The sequence below is a fragment of the Lygodium microphyllum genome, chromosome 28, assembly GCF_053477565.2.
Source record: "Lygodium microphyllum isolate KBCC chromosome 28, Lygodium_microphyllum_v1.1.10, whole genome shotgun sequence".
Classification (NCBI taxonomy): domain Eukaryota; kingdom Viridiplantae; phylum Streptophyta; class Polypodiopsida; order Schizaeales; family Lygodiaceae; genus Lygodium; species Lygodium microphyllum.
The window spans coordinates 21000849-21018294 of NC_141162.1; positions in this window are offsets into that span (position 1 = coordinate 21000849).

Consider the following 17446-nt stretch of genomic DNA (forward strand, 5'->3'; position numbering starts at 1 on the left):
GAATCAATAAAACTTAAGATGGCACAAGAGATGGAGAACCCTCAAGACATAACCAATATACATAATGTGGACACCAATAGCATGGGCTTATTACACTGTAGAGTATGCATAAGCTATAGTAAGAGAATGAACTACATAAGCTCATGAGAGAGAATGGGGAAGGCTCAATAGGGCTGAAGAAGGCCTCTTGGCTATCTCTTGCAAATTACAAAGAAAAATGCATCTTTATATAGGCCTTGAGGGTGTTTAGGGAGAAGGTTAAGATAGAATAGGAATTAACACCACCAAAGCTGCATTAAGGCGGTTCCACCAATGTGGAAGCTCTATCTAGATGTTTTGTTGACCAATTTTGTACTTAATCAAGTTCCATCATAGGTGAGTTGTCTCCATTCTCCCTCCCATAGCTTGAGTCCAAGAGCTCTCTTATAAAAAAAATATAGAGAATCTTCATCAAATAAGATCATATCTAACAATAATGGAGAAAGAATAGTGAGAATTCATACATTACTACTACAGTTAAGGATGATTTGAGGGTGATTTAGGAGGGGAATTCTAATGGTTTATTAGCTTGAGAGAGAGGAGAAGAGAGGAAAAAGGGTTGGGAGTCTAATGAATGATGTTTTATGGAAGTGTTAAGTGTGGGGAAGAAAGTGTGACTATCTATAAAATTGAGAGGTGGTCTCCACTGCAGTTGGAAAAAGTTGGCATCCACCATTTTGGCCATATCTCCCAACTCATAGCTCCAAAAAATTATAAAAAAATACCAACCAAAACTTCAGCTCAGGCGCTACAACTTTTATGTTAAAAAGTTTTTTTGAATTGGAGTGAAAATATTTTTTAAAAATCTTACAAGATCATGTGCCTGATTTTTCTTCCACTAATGCTTCCAAGAAGGATCCCATTTGTTTGAATTATCATAAGGCTCCAAAGCCATGACATTATGAGCCTCACATGCCCTTTGGATGGCTCCAAATCCATTTCATGTCTTTTCTTTTCACATTACACATTTTCCCTTCATCTTCCTCCATTGATATTTACTCTTCATCCCCCCTTGGTAAACCAGCCCATGAAATATTTCCATCCGGTGATTTCTTGGATTTCCCAAGAGGTTGTTCCCACCCTCTTCTTTATTTCAAACCTCCAAATATACAAAAAATCAACAAAGTGTTAGACAAATATTTTTTTGTGATTTTCTCGGATCAGGGTCTTCCTTTTATAGAATGGGAAGGTAGTCTGATCGGCATGTCTGACCATTTTATGAACCTTCCCTAGTTAGTCACGGAATATTTCCTTTATCGTGGGTTGGGGGAACTACCCTTGGACCCCAAGATAGAGACCCTTAATAACTCCTAGACCTCGCAAAACTTGATGCATTGTGCCTTGAGTTGCTACCAACATAACTACTCTATTATCTAACCCAAAGGCTAGATCCACAAAGGTCACTTTTTGCCATTCCAATCACATAGATCTCATCTAACATACAAGTCAAGATCCACCTAATGTCTATGCTCACACATGACTTCTCTTCATAATGGGGGCCTTACAACTTAGAGCACCATAGATCATTGGTGGCACCTTACGAGGGTGGGGCATTAACCATATCTAACAAGTGTTATAAATGTGCCCAATTGTAGCAAAAAATAACAATATGATATGTACACATGATGTGCATCTATTGTCTAGCAAGAAAAACTATATACAAGCTCAAATAGTGCTTGTATGACCCAAAAAAACATCAAAATATAGGTCTAAAATTTCCAATTTCGTATCCTATATTTATGCATTTTTTTATGATGAAATGAAGCCCACATAAGGATCAACACTTTTTTTTGAAAAAAAATTATGCAAAATTCTCCCTTCCAAAATTGCACTTGAAAGTTGCATAAAAGTCACATTTTTTCTCTTCAAAACAACTAGTTCTTTTTTTTTCAATGTGAATACCCAAATCTATGAACCTATTAAGATCTAACTTGTTCGAGCCCCATAAGTGTGAACAAAGTTTCCAAAAGATCTAATTCATTGAGCTCCTGTGTGTGAACTGGATAGATGTAAACTAGTTTGCTTGACCAAGCATGAAAAGGGTTATTTGGGTAGGGGCCTTTGACTTAGTATTAAGGCTAAGAAGCCTTTTAAAAAGGCTAATGTATTTGTAGCATATTGCACCATCTTCAATTGCATTTGATTCACATAGGACCTTCAAGTTATTTTTGCCATGGTGAAATCCATCACTAACATTCTCTCGTCCTACATTCTAAGATCCAAGAGCTAAAGCTCTTTTATAAAGGCAACGTCACAAACCAAAACTCTTCTCTCTTCTTGGACAAGGCCCCTGCTTCTCTCTTCTCTATTCACTATTGGACAAAGCTCCTTCTTCTTTAAGCAAGTAGACTCTATGTTTAACTTGCAAGCTACCCTTGTGCTTTCAAGGTCAAGTAGGCCCCCAGCTCAAGAAGATGTGAGCTTAAGTAGCCCCCTTACTTCTGGCATCCATTCATATACTGATTTGAATCAAGAACAAACTGAAACCTTACTACAATACTTTTATTTTAAGCCTTCAATGGTTTCTCAAATGCATTCAAAGCAGGCAATAGTTTCCCAAATCAAGCTATAATGGCTCTTCTAATCTATACACCTATCTTGAGTTGATTAGATGAATATTTGTACTTAATTTAGTTGTGGGGATATCAAGCTTACTTTCAATATAGACCTTGTTTCACATAGTATATGGAGGCTCAATCTATCTTTTTCTTCTTCTTTGTTCTTCATACTCTTCTTCTTCCATTCGCCATGTTCTCTATAATGAGTATCTCTAAAAGTGGATAGATAGTCTTTTGACTTGTTGTATACATAGGATTTGAACATAAGCTAAGACATATTTCTTAACCTACCTATTTTTCCTTTTGCTACTCATCAAGTCAGAGGGCATAAGGCATGAGAGTGAATATGATGTTGAGTATCACGGTCAGTACAACTTTCCTAAAATTCCTAACATCGATGCTCCATAGGAGAGAAAAGTGTATCTCTTATAGTCATGGGATCTATGGCCCTCCTTTAATCGTTTCCTTAAATGGCTCACAAATTGGCCAAACCCTACATTTTTTGTTACTTGCAATTAATAGTCAAGCTATTGTAGTACCCACTGACTCCCTATGTTGAGAATGGATTGCCATCTCTCTTCGTTAACATCAACACAAGCATTGATCGTGTTGCTATGGCGAGACTCCATTTACGTACTACTTTGTTCCCCTCTTATATAGCCTTTATGGAGGATATGGTGGACATAATATTCACATAGTGTACTCATTTCTCCTATCCCAAGTCATCCCTTCAGCTCTATGAATTCTTCAAATTCTACTTTATTAGAAAAGGTTGTCTTTCCCACACCTTGTAGCCACTGCTCGAGGGCTAAATCACTTATATCATTCATTCATTATAAAAACCCAAAAAAAGACCAATTTTTTTTTAAGAAAAAACAAAAATAAAAGAGAGAGTAAAAGCTATATCATTACTTAGATGTACTCACATTTCACTACACCTAGGGATCCTCAAGTTAGGTGTGTCTAGTGGCTTCGATCGACTAGCATTGTCTCATCCCCCTAACTCTTTCCCCACTATATAGTTTGCACATCAAGGGTAAGAAATCCTGAGCTTACTAATTGAACAAACTGTCACCCTAAGCTTTGCACTACACAATAACTCTTCATCAGTTGGGTCTTCAAGTGTGGGACAACACTTCAAGCTTGCTTGAATTTTGACCCATCTTCTAGTTGCACTTGCATATGCAGAGATCACTATACAAGTTAGTTAGATAACCCCTTAGAGAGAGCACAAATTGGCTTGCAAAATCTTTTTCTAAAAAACCATAAAAAGTCCCACCAACATTAGTGACCTCTACACCCTCACCACTCCATGACCCCTTCTTGAGTAGTGATATCAGTGATCCTTCATGCAACAATCATCTTTCTATTATTGAGCAACATATTTTTGGGCATCATCTACAACATTAGCACGAGCTTCAATGTATCTAGTGCCACTTCTTCATCCATAGGAAAATCGGTCTCATCAACAAGACTCATTACTTCTCCATTTGGACTTTTTCATCAACTGTATTAGCATTCCGCATCTTCAGTCTACAACATGCTACCTTTGATATGAGTGCCATGGGATTGGCACTCATTTCATAGGGGGATAATGTTAATAGGAAATGTGGAAGGCTACTATCAATGGCAAAGTCAAAGAATGTCAAAGACGATCAAAGTGTAAGTGTTGGAATTATTTGTAGCTTCGTTATATTATTATTGGGCACTTGAATTATTTTTATTATTTGTGGAAACATTATTACCATGGATGCATTATTTTGTGAGAGATGGGCTCACAACACTTGTGCACATTGTATTATCTCTTGTAGCTATACGTGTCTCATTCACAACTATTGTGTGGGTTGCACACATAATTATGTAATTGCAATAGTGTAGACTAGGGCCAGTTAGGTTAAGGTATAAGCATACTTCAAGAAAAGACTATCCTAGAGCCCACAATGTGGGTAGGATGCCCAAAAGAAGGTGCAAACCATAATTCACAATTATGGAAATCCTAAAATGCAAAAGGAACACAAAACATACAATCCAAATGGGGTACCACCTTAGAGAGTGAGTTAACCCTAACCCTAATTTTGGCCCATATAATTATGGGAGGTCTTAGTTGTATTTATCCTTTTGGTGCATTTATAATGTGAAAACTCTCTCTATGCAACCATTGAAGTTTTCCATTCACTTCTTCTACTTTATTATCTTTTTCCATTAATGAAAGTGAGCAAGAGAAAGTGAGTGAGTGAGAGGTGTGTTTAAGCAAGGGACTAAGGGAAGGTGAAGCTCTACATCTTCTTCTTACATGTCTTCTTCTTTCAATGTCGGCATGCATGGTGGTGGATGCAAAAAAGCGGTGATATTAGATCGTGATGCTTGGGTTGTGGAACAATCTTTGAGCCTTCAAGCTTTCAAACTACAATCTAAGAAGGTAAGTTGCTCACTACACCTCAAAGCTAGTCTTATGTTCTCACTTTCTTGGGTTGGAGAGAAGGATGCATGTATAGTTAGAATGGAGTGTCAAGAAAACAAGGTAAAAGATTGTCACCGAAGTGAGTTACAACTCTTAAAAGATTAAAAGTCTATCCAATGACTTGTTTATTATACATTTACCCCAACATGTGCAAAATTGACTCACGTAAGGAATTGCTACATCACCTAGTCCTCGATAAAATATTGACCAAAGAGGAGTTGCATATCACCAGTCGCTTTAAAGGCCCCTCATTGCTTAATGACATTACATCTTACTTGTGCATACTTATGGTTCAACCCTCAGATCTAGAAACCCCTGTCAAGCTTGCAAGTATAATCCTAAATTTTATGATTGGTAGGTTCCCAAAACATATATTGTACATAAATACACAACCCTTATATGTAAGTATCAATAAAAAACCCTTCTATAAATAGTATAAAAAACCCAAAAAATCATGCATACACTTTAATCAAATCCTTCAAGCTTAGAAGCTTGAGCTCTTATTTTATAGAAGGAGAAAGTTAAAGGGTATTTGCTATCCTCCATACATCACGGCCTTGACTATCAACATGGGGTAAATTTTTTGGTAACTTGGTAAAATAAAAATAAAAAGGAAATAAGTAATTCATATTTATTTTTTCTCTCCAAATAATTATAATGGGACTTCTTCTTATTATCTTATAACATCCCCCTTTGCTTAGGGCCACACCACTTTGGGTGCTTATCAGATATCCCCTAAATGAAGACAAAATAGTTTTCTCCACATAGCAAATAAAAAGACTTTAACATGGAAGTAAGCATGTAGAGAGTGGGTCTTCTTTGATTTTTAATACTAATCAACCTTGAGAGCCTTATCAACAAATGCCAAGACACTGGGACATAGCCAATTGATTGGTTGACCATGTTAGGGTGACAAAACTCAAATCCACTATACAACATGTACAACTCTCATAAGGAATTATGACCTAGACATCATAACTAATAGGTTCATATATTCACTAAAGTTTTGGCTAGTGCTATGAAGATTGAGAAGTGAAAATTGAATCACTCCAAGTTTGATAGAAAAGATACTTGGGGTTAGAGTAGAGATGGGAAAGTACGTTAAAACACGATGAACACCCCATGTATCACAAAGATGGGAGTAGCTAGTACTAAAAAAATGAAGGGGACTTGTTGAAGGCAATTCCAAAAAAGGAGTTAAGGGTCGAAGCATAGGTGCTCCATCAATTGTTCACTCATAACAAAGCCACAACCAAATACAAATTGGCTATTAGAGGACATTGTGTGAGGAAATTTGGCTAATTGAGATTTGAATGCGTTCTAATTGGAATGCATCATTGAATCCAAATCCAAAGCTCATAAGGTTCTACGAAAGTATCTAAGGATGCGGTTCAATTTCACAAAGGTAAGGAACAACATTGACTACCATATTGTGCTTACCTAGATCATAGCTATTAGTCTAGGAGACTCTTTTCAAGAAATCTTGCCCCCATAACTCATCAGTCTCTCAACTTGCATCATATTGGAGAAAGGGAAAAGAGGCATAGAGAATAAGCAAACAATCCCAACCCTAGTAAAGCATGAGAGGTAAAAGAAGAAGCAAAGGGAAGAAGAGGAACTAAGCTCAACCTCACAAGATAATCCATGTAACTAAGAAGAGATCTAAAAAGGAGTAGAAGAAGCTAGAGGTTAGGATGGAGCAAAGTCAAGCAATATGGGAATGTTTCAAGGAAGCAATGCTTAAAAAAGACTAGTCCATCTCACAACAATTGGCAAAAATCCTAGTCAAAGGAGGGGAGAGCTATTCTAGGATGGGAAAGGAGAAAGTGACAAAAAAACCACAACTAGCTAACTTAGTAAATCCTCCATGAATTGATGACAAAATAGGGGACATGTAGACATAGATCACTAAGCTTACTAGGCAAAACACACACACGAAGTCATTGATATAATTGGGAAGGAAATACAATATCCAACTAAATCAATTAAGAACACACAAGAGCATCCTACAAGAAAACACAATAGGTGGATTAGGAGCCTTGGAGTAGCTTTGTGAAGAACTCAAAAGAGACAAATTGGATGTAGTCACGGCCAAATAAGAACTTTAGGATAGGCTAGATGAGAATCATGAAGCTTATAAGCTCATTGTACAATCAAACCAACAAATGTAGGAACTTTAGGGTCAACTCAAAAAGCACAGCTCAATAACTATGGCTAGGGAGGACAAAGTAGAGGAGTATGGAAACAACTAGTAGAGATCAATGGCCAATTGATAGACATCGCACTCTAACTTACATAAGAGAAGGCAATGAGAGTTTTTCATAAGAGAGAAAAATAGGAGCATTAGTAATTTTAAGGTCAATGGAAAGCTACATACATGAGCTTACAATAGACCATAGCTACTAGCCTAACACGAGCTATTGGATTAGTGGAGAATGAGAACCAAAGGCTTTATAAAGGAACCTTAATGAAATTATCAATTAACTTAGGTGCAACCCTATATAGTGGGATTCAACACAAACTCCAATTGGAAGTTTATAGACACAGCATGTGGCTAAGTGATAGGATCTCTTGAGGAAAGTAGCATTACTAGCTTAAACTCTATAAACAAAGGATCTCAAGGAGCTCAAAGCATGATTGGGATTGATCGTCGACACCTTGGAGAGTATGTAATAAATTTACGAGATTAACCTAATGTCTTTGGAGCACACCAAGGAGAACTTACTTAATCACCCAAGGAAAAGGATATGAAAATCTATGACTAAAAGAAATTGGCTTATTACACCCAAAAACACCTCATCAAGGATGTCCAATAGCTTTAGAGCTACCCATGGTCATGACCCCTAGCAAATCTACTTGAACTCTTAAATTATGATGTAGGTGTAGCTAATAAAGGAAGAAGATCAAGAGCAAAGAGAAGCATACAAGACTATGGTGCAGACCTTGAGGGCACAATCCCAAAAGGTAATTGACACTCTCTTCCCCCTGAGATCCTACCATAAGAAAAAGAGGAGAATCCAAAAGAAGCTATGCAAAAATACTAGGAAAGCCACTGAGCAAACATCCCAATATTTTTTTAACTTCAAATTAAGTGAATAAAGTAGGTTAAAGATACCACCCTCTCTGTGCACAATACAGTTGCTCATTATACTAATTGGACTCCTAGCCTACCTTGTAGGTTTTGCCATGCATAGGGAAGTAGAGTAGATACGTCAAGCAAAAACTAAGGGAAGTATGCCATACTAATGTCAATCTCTACATAAAAACTTCCTCGCAAGGCCATGTGCACAAAAGTCTAGGCATTTAAGACTATGTGAAATGCAATGTAGGGCTCCTTGTGTGTGAGTGGGGCTAAGGGTGTTAATGTGCCTATGATGAGGTGTTGTGCAAAGGGTGGTGTGTAGAGTGTTGTGTGTGAGTGCACGTGCACTAGCTCAAGTGTGGGGTGGGTGCACTCATGCTTGTGCACTTGTGTGCATTGTGCAAGGTGGTTGCACTTAGCCCATTAGTGCACAAAGGTTTTATGCAAGGATGGCATGCACTAAGTATGTGTATTGATATGTTAAACTAGATGCACTAGTGCATGTTTGTACTATATGCAACGGTGTTAGTGTGCTTTGTACTATGTGCAAGGGTGTGGGGCTACTGCACGTGTGCACTACGGCTTGGAGGGGGGATTGTGATGTATCTTAGTCTAAGTGAAAGGATGTGTGTAGGATAGTGCATTGGTTATGTACACTAGTGGGGATGCTAGTGTGCAAGTGTACATGAATATATGTAAGGTAGTGCATGTGGTGTGTGTAGAGTGAGCACACTAGTGGGCAAATGTACTAGTGCACAATGCATCGAGGTGAATGCAAAGTGTAAGGCTAACTTAAGAGTGAGGAGTGTGCATGGTGTGTTAATGCACATGCACTAAGATGCAATGATATATGTGTGCAAAGGTAGTGTGTACACTGGTTGTAGGTGCTTTGGTGCACAATGATGAGTGGTGCACTAAGTTTAACACATTAGGGTGCACTATATGCTTTATGGTGGTTGGTGGAGTGCACATAAGGTGAGATAGGTGCAAAATGTATGCACAAGGCATAATGCAATATGGCTTGCACTTTATCTTGAGATGGAGGTGTGAGCCTAGTACACACAAGTGCACTATAGTGAGTGCGGGGTGTTATTAGATGCACGCTAGTGCTCTAGGTTAAGGCTCAATGCACACCCAATGTGCACTGCAAGGGACAAAGAAGAAGAGCCATGATGCATGTTGAGGCTATGCCTTTGTCTTCAAGCAAGGCCACTAATGGTTTCTACAACCACTACAACGAAGATGATGTGATGGATGTTGGGGTAAAAGGCCTATGGGCCTACCTATGTATATTGTGACTACCCATTCTTTATTCATATATAATACGATAGTGCAATAAGGCTGTCAGTTCAGTTGGACAACACCTACATTGTGTGTACTCTTCTCTCCCGCATCTTCCTCTTCTCCTTCTCCACTGCCATTGCATCCCCTTCAACTGGTATCAAAGCGGGTCTTCAAGAGCTCATCCCGGCCTTCCACACGAGGTATGAGATCTTCATTCTCACTCAGTTTTCAGCTCAACAGGGTTTTTCACAGGTTGTGGGCAGCCATAGCTCACACCTCTTGGAACTTCCTTCACCTGGATCTTGCTTCCAGCCTATCAAGGCTTACTGAGGCTTGGTATAGGCCTTCTTTGGCCCCCATTTGTGCCCCCTTTGGCCCCGTTGTTGACACGTGGGACACTAGACCCCCCCAGCCAGCTCACGTTTTTTTTGCGCATGTTTCAAAATCTGGCCCAAAAATCACTCTTTTTGTCATATCTCGGGCATTCGGAACCCGATTCAGGCAAGGTAAGAGTCTAAGTTGGGGTTTTGGCATGCTCAAGATGCGATAGTGATGTCGGATTTGCCAAATTTTGATGACAGAATATTCTTCAATAGATTTCAGGTCTGAGACAGCATGTATTTGTATGCATATGGCTTATGTGATGCTTCTACTAATGTCTATTGATACCGGATCACTTGTGGATGTTATGCCTCTTATGTAAGACGCATTTGGAGCTGATTTAGCTCAGCCATTGACTATTTTGAACAATCCCAAATTAGTCCAAAACAGGCTAGCCACCTGTTACTTCAATTTTATGCTTACAGATCGTGGCATTTGATGCCCGATTATGCCCCGGTTGGTGCCTATACATATGGGAATGTATGCCTATGGATTTGAGCTTGGATTGAGCACTGATTTTCTCAGTTTATAGAGGTTATATGCTGTTGGAAGCTTCAGGGCTAAAGCTATTTATGCTACAGTTGGGTTACGCCTATTGGTCACGGGGTGCTCCCGGCTACTCAGTATGATGTCATGATGTATTTGGACTATGCCACATGTCTTGTTTATGCTTTGAAATTCTTTTGAGCTGAGATTAGAGCTCGATTTGGCTTTGATTATCACTTCTTTGCAGCTGGCATTTCATCTATGACATGGTTTATGCCTAGGCTACCCAGTACGAATTATGATGTCTTGGTGAATGCTTTATGCTTTGGCTATGGATGGCAGTTGTTTGAGCTCGTCTCGACATTCATTTGAGTATTCCCTTGAGCAGTTGGACATTGACTTGGCTTTTTCCGTTACGACTTGGCTTTTTTCGTTACGACCTGGATGCTATATGGGATTTGATGCTCCGATTATGGATCTTGGCTATTACTTGGATGCACTTACAGGTATTGAGCAGTGAACTGCTCCCTTGTTTTGGCAGTTGCCTATTGAGCTGTGATTGCTCGTTTGCATTTGATATGCGGGATACTTACTGATCAGTGGACTTGGATAGTGCTTGGGATTTACAGTTATGGCTTTCTTGCTCCTTTGTTGTCTAGCTTCTATGCTAGTTGGGCTCCTATTGCCCGTCCATGTTAGAGAGCAGATGCTATGTATGCTTACCCATCTATACACATGGTCTACTATTGTATACCTTATAGAGCCACTTATTTGGATGTTGTTGTATAGATGTTTGTGCTTCACCTGGAGCTTGACTCTTGCAGGATGCTTTGCCACTTGTTGGTCTTTACTTGACTTGGATGTTCCTTAGTGGAATGATGTACTGCAGAGCTATGCATATGCATATGGTTATGGGCTGATTTCATGGCTGAATATCATATGCTCTTATGACAGATGTCTTATGCTTTACTATACTGTGGTTGGTTATGTCATACAATTGGCTATGACTCTTCTTCATGTGCGAGCTTTTGCATCCTTGATTGATGCCTTTATGTCCTCCCATCCATTGAGGTTTCATGAGCATTTGCAACATGCTTCTACCACTAATGTACTAGCAGATGATTGTCTTTATGAGCAGGTTCCCTATGTTATGACAGCCCTCGACTGCTTGAGCTCTGTGGATGCTATGGATAGCCCTATTCATGATGACTTCTTCTACAGGTTCTTCTACTTCAGATGTTGTTTGCTTCCATTGTGGGAAGCTTGGGCATGTTCAAAGAACATGCTTTAGACGGATTAAAGAGCAGCAGAGACAGAGACGAACTCGACATGAGTAGAGAGTCAACGATGCAGCAGGTATTACCACTCTTTCTAGTAGTAAGGTACATGCAGTTACCCATGATGATGCAGTTGAGCATGTCCTCCTGTCATCTAGTTTCCCTACAACTTACTTGCTCAATGATCAGGCCCATGTCTTTGATTGGCTTTTCGATTCTATGGCATCTTGTCATATTACCCCTCATAGAGCATGGTTCTCTTCTTATAGGGAGGTTGATGGATGTATTGATCTAGGCCTTGAGCAGACTTATGCTATTGTTGGTACAAGGAACATACACCTAGCTTTGCCTAATGGGACTTCTCTTATGCTTAGGGATGTTCTACATGTTCCCATGCTCAGTAAGAGCCTGATTTCTGTCAATCAATTGCATGATGAAGGTTACTCTGTTTCTCTTCAGTATAGGTCATGGAAGATTTATCATGGTTGCTTGGTTTTGGCCAGAGGTCCTCGAGTTGGTTCTCATTACCCAGTGCATGTCTCTCATGTGGAAGATTCTATGGTTGCAGTTATCCGGATACCATATGCATTGCTATGGAATTATCGCCTAGGCCATATGCACCACAAAGAGATAGAGATCTTGTCTTGTTCAGACTCATTGTTGCCTCCTATGTCACTTATAGATCTTGATGCTTGCCCTGATTGTACTCTTGGTCCTTGCAGAGCCCCCTTGGCTTATGGCGATCGTATGAGACATGCTCCTCTAGATCTTGTCGATTGTACAGTATATGGACCTATGCCTTCCCAGTCACTTGGTGGAACAGTCGTACTTTGTGACCTTTGTTGATCATGCTACCCATCGTGTTTGGGCTTTTTCCTTGGTGCAGATTGAGGATGTTGTAGTTATGCTTGATAGGTTTATGGATTCTGCTGGTAGCATGCCTAGGTGCTTGCAGATGGATTATGAGAGTCATGCTCTCTCTCCCAGCTTTCGGACCTCTTGTCAGCATGATGGCATTGATTTCTTGTGCCTACGGTATTATGGGAGTACTCATGGCATGTGTCTGACCTTACAGGCAAAGGTTGCTTCTATGCTTACCACAGCTGGATTGTCTTATGGCTTTTGGGCTGAGGCCCTTATGACAACAATCTATTTGGTTAACAGGGCACCGTGCTTGCTTGACCTTGGATATTACACCCCATGAGACATGGAGTGGCATGCAACCCTCATATGATTACTTGAGGATGTTTGGCTGCCAAGCATCTGTGCATATGCCACATGAGCCTATGTCACGTAGATGTATCCTCCTTGGTTATGGAGATGGTGACTTTTAGGCCTACAGATTATGGGATTTGGATGCCCAGCAGGTCATACGCAGCCGTCATGTTGTCTTCTATGAGACGCAGACACCTCTTAGCCCTCTTGATGAGCATTCAGTACGCTTTATGGCTGATTTTACAGCAACTATAGTGCCATTACAGCAAGCTATTTATGCTGAAAATGAGGCACTTATTGGCCCAGATGACGTAGCTATGCATAGCAGTCAGGGTTAGGATGTTGGTGGTCAGTTGCTAGACCCCTTGCAGGCTCATGAAAGCTGTTTTCTTGTAGTTTTGCAAGTTAGACAGCCAACCATATGTCAGTCTTCTGCTTCGCTGAGGCCACTTGTAGTCTTGAGACCGCGTTGGACAAGTGTCTGGGATGTTGGCCCTCTTTCAGTGATTAACTCTGGAGAGTTTGACTGCTCTCCGCTATCTTATATGCACCACACTTTTGCTATGCGCGATTCTAAGGCTTTACAGCGGTGCACTAATGAGTTGTGCTTACTTCATGAGAAGCATTCTTGGATTGCTCCATTGTATGGAGCTGCAGGATTACTTATCTCCTGGATGTCATGGACTCGCGGATGCTTGACTCTTCTTCTGCAGAGATTCCTGACACTTCTTGCACAACTCGCTTTTCGATTGGGCATTGGGTGAGATGTTATGATTCCTCACCTTGTCTTTTTTTCTTTTCTTTTCTTTGTTCTCACTCCCTAGCCACATTGGCCTTTTAGTGGGAGGTTGTTGGGGTCAAAGGCCTCTGGGCCTACCCGTGTATACTGTGACTGCCCATTCTTTATTTATATATAATATGATAGTGCAATAAGGTTGTCAATTCAGTTGGACAGCATCTACATTGTGTGTGCTCTTCTCTCCCGCATCTTCCTCTTCTCCTTCTCCACTGCCATTGCATCCCCTTCAATGGATGAGTTAGTAAAAGGCATGTGAGACTTATAGCTAAAACTCACAAATTTGGAAGAAAAAAGATAGTCTACAAGACCAAGGATTCATGTTGATGAAGGCTATATGCATAGATGTATTTAGTGTGGCAGTATGGAGCATGAACATAGAGATTGCAAAACATATAAAAATGGTGTGGTAGTATGGAGCATGAACATAGATATTGCAAGACATATAAAAATGCTTTGAAAAAATTTTGATCTTCTTTCAAAATGGGAGAAGTCATCTAAATGAGACACAACTGCCACTCAATCCAAACATTAGAAAACGGGTGGAATGCTGTAACATTTCCGCACAATAAAAGTTAGTTGATTAGTTTGAAAGTTAGTTAGTCAATTAATAAATTGGTAAGATTACTAACTAAAGACTAACTAAAAATAAAAAATAAAAACTAACTAACGTTAATAATTAATAATTTTTATTTAATTAAAAATATACGTTAAAAATCGAGAGTTGTAAATCTGATATTTTTCTCGGATTGACAAGGACCGTAGCCACCCTTCACGTAAGTTACAACGTGAACGAGACTTGTGAGCTATATTAATCACTAGTATTAATGTGTATAGTTTGGATAGTCCAAAAATATTAGATTTTGGGCAAAACTAGTGTATTTTAGATATTATCCTTTAAAAAAAGATATGGAGATTTCTAAAACTAGATGTCATTTAAAAGAAAAGACAAGTGATGTTTTAGTTAGTTTTGGAGATTTTATCAAAAGAAAAAATAAAGAAAGGGATTTGCAAAATCGCGCGCATCGCGATCGCAGTCTACAGACAAAAAACAACACTTTGAACAGAGAAAAGAATGAGTGAACTAAGAGCTTTCTAAACAAGTGTCTTGGAGTTTTATCCCCCTTTCGAAGCCAACGGAACCATTAGATTTATGATCTGAGCATCAGATCACTGATCTTTCCAAGATCCCCCTCCACAAAGAGCTCCACTTCTCAGCCACAAGCCCTCTTCTCTAATTCACTATAAATATGAGGCATGGGGAGGCACAAGCGGGCATAAGGAGACCCCGAGAGGCTACGAGAGAGAGGTAAAGAGAAGGATACCCCTCCAAGAGATTGTGAGAGAGAGCTTGAGAGAGAGAGAGAGAAAAGTCACCTCGAGGGGCTGCAAGGAAGAGAGTTAGCTCAATCCCCTCTATTTCAATCCTCGACTTACCCATCTTCTCTTACGCTCTCCCATCTCCAATCTATTCCGCCTTCTTAATCTCTTGAGTCTACTTGCAGACGATGGCCCCCAAGCAAAGAATGTCACGTGTGGATGGCAATCCTATAACCAACAACAAAGCTTCAGACGAAGGCATCACCGTCAATCCAATTGTGGTACCGGTCGTAAGTAATGTATTTCCAATTTGATAGATGCTTGTTTTGATTCTCGTATGAGATACATTAGGCCCCATACTATGATGCATGAGTATAGGTCATCGGAAGGGATAAATTTTATCTCACATATTCAAAAGATCGAGCTTGCAAAGTGCATGTATTAAGGAAAGTTAATTGCACCTTGTTGCATATGGCTCATTCGTTGATAGAGCAATTACAAGGAAGAATTGGTTAGGGATTATGAATGGCATAATCATGACATTAAAAATTGTGCATACAAGAGTTAAGTAAATTTTACATAGAATCACTCTTTGATCCCAAAGGAAAGAGCATATATGCGATGGAAATGTTATCGCGACTATTCTTGCATTGTTTGACAATAATACGATTGGTTTTTATTGGTTGATCTAACAACATCCTAAGTGCTTTTACATTCAACTAGTTGTTTGGATGATTGTTCCAAGTGCTTGTGATTTATGCTAAATGCATGGCAAGGGTCTGTGATGACAAGTTGCCATGGGGATAAAGGGATGTTTTCCTAGCAAATGATATTAGGGCTGAATGCCTGGTTGTGCTAGATTCTTAAATGATGTAATTAAGGGAGGATATATTGCACGGGTGGATTACCTCCATGAATGCACAGCGGATTAACCCGAGAGGGCACTGCTTGATTCATGAGCCAAAGGTCAAGTGGTGAAAAGGCCAACCACGGAAATGATGTTTCGCTCCTAGATAGCTTGTGGGTCAGATGGAGCTCTGGACACCCCTTTCTAGGTCTAGGATGGAGTTGAAGACCTCCGTGGCCCCCAACATCTGGGCATGTTGGGAGATCCTATTCTAGATAAAGGATTGAATTTATGGTGCCATGTGATTCAAACCAATTACTTTTGCAAGGCAGAAGGGATACATAATTTCTCCTGTATGGGCAGGAGACAAAGATTAACTTGAAGATAAGTTAAGGAACTTATTTAACTTGTTTATCAATAGATTGCTTTGCTCTGTTTTCGTGTCTATGCTATAAGTTATGCGAACAAACCTTGTTCCCTAAAAGTCTTAATTAATGAAGCTGACTTAAAATTTCACACATAAATGTGGTAGGACCTAATTAGAAAACTAAAGCTACTGAGGGAAGCGGGTGGGCGGAACCCCTGACGGGTCTGTCCTATGGCAGGGTGGTCCCAAAGAACTGGGAGGCTTCTCACAAGATTTTACCATCATTTGACCTTTAGGTATTGTCATGTTAGAACCCGATTCATGCCATTTCAGGGGACTGGAATGGGACTATGCCCTACGGGCAGAGAGGTTGAGTGGCGCATCCCTCTCATTTCCCATTCTCTTTAAACCAAGTGCCGCATGGGTCTGATTTGGCTTAGGTATCTTTGCATAAAGTAGGATGTACATGATCCGATGCTAGAATGCTGTTAGGAGATCTTGGCCACTAGGAGCCTAAATTTCAGGTCGATCCTAGTGGGTTCGACCGTGAACGTTCCATTGCGAGGCGAATTCGGGAAACCCAAGGCGACAAAACTCAGAACATTCCATGGGAATGTCGGGCAGCAACACTTAGATTCATTTCTCGATAGACCGCTAAAAGCGTGCCTGGATAGCCAATGGGCCGGGCAACTTACAAATGCAAAAGTTGGCAGATGAGAATTTTCTAAGAAATACATATGTTGTAGTTGGACCTGCAACCTATGGCTTTCAAATTGAAAATATCTCTAGCCAGAATTCTAGATATGATGCTATATTTGGCAAGAAGAATGAACCTTGGACACATGTACTACAAATTAGAAAAAGGGGAAATTTCCAAAGATGAGTTAAATAAGGTAGAAAATCGCATTCAAAAAATGATAGGTTGGGATGCTCCTAACGATTCCTTCTTTGTTTATGCATATCCCATTAAAAGCTAGAACAACAAGATCACTATAGATAGATTGTAAGAGGGTATTGAAGAGGTAGATGTCTTGATTGGAAATGTTAATGTGTTGACTGACATGTTGTTTGGAGCTAATGATATAGATGTATTGTCTAAGAATGGAGACGATACATTGATATAGTGAATGCAAATAAGATAAAGAAAATTTGTGTAGATAAGTAAAGACTAAGGGTACTAATGCAAATAAGTTGATTGATGATGTCAATATGATGGTTTCCAGTGCTATCCAATTTGACGTACATCAAATGCATAGAAGACAATGAGATGGCATCACCACATATATCTATTCCAACTAATGAGGTGTTGTACTACTTGCAAAAAGGTAAGAAT